General features: G+C 39.8%; 1 protein-coding gene across 1 annotated transcript in view; it reads right to left on the bottom strand.

Moving 5' to 3' along the window:
- The window catches only part of LOC107704647 (MORC family CW-type zinc finger protein 4-like), a 23,064-nt gene that overhangs the window by 14,760 nt on the left and 7,927 nt on the right, over window positions 1–377 (bottom strand). The gene's annotated exons all lie outside the window — the stretch shown is intronic.

Below are 377 nucleotides of genomic sequence, written 5' to 3'. Positions count from 1 at the left end.
TGAAGAGAAGAAGCACCAACATGGAGCTGGGAATCTGAAGGGTCTGGAGAGATTCCGGATGAAGGAATGCTCTCTGATCTCTTGTCAGGTGTTCTCCAAACTCATCAGGCGTTATAGGAGAAAACTAAGCTGTTATCTTGGGAAAAGGACGTTGCAATAATTGGGTGCCAGTAATTTTGGCCAACATGAACTAGAGAAAAACATTTATTTCATAATGAGATTTTCCTCCCACTTTCCACTGTTTTACTTCAATGAAAGGTTGGAATTTTGTGAATTTTTTGAATGAAAGATCAAAAGGACAAACGATGAAGATTTATTTTCACAGCTGCCTTTGCTCATATTTACCAAGGGTGCCAATATTAGTGGAGGGCACTGTG

This window comes from Sinocyclocheilus anshuiensis, unplaced genomic scaffold (assembly GCF_001515605.1).
Source record: "Sinocyclocheilus anshuiensis isolate Anshui unplaced genomic scaffold, SAMN03320099.WGS_v1.1 scaffold1646, whole genome shotgun sequence".
In the NCBI taxonomy this organism is placed as follows: domain Eukaryota; kingdom Metazoa; phylum Chordata; class Actinopteri; order Cypriniformes; family Cyprinidae; genus Sinocyclocheilus; species Sinocyclocheilus anshuiensis.
Note: the sequence above shows the minus strand (reverse complement) of the source record. Positions and strands in the feature narration are given on the sequence as shown.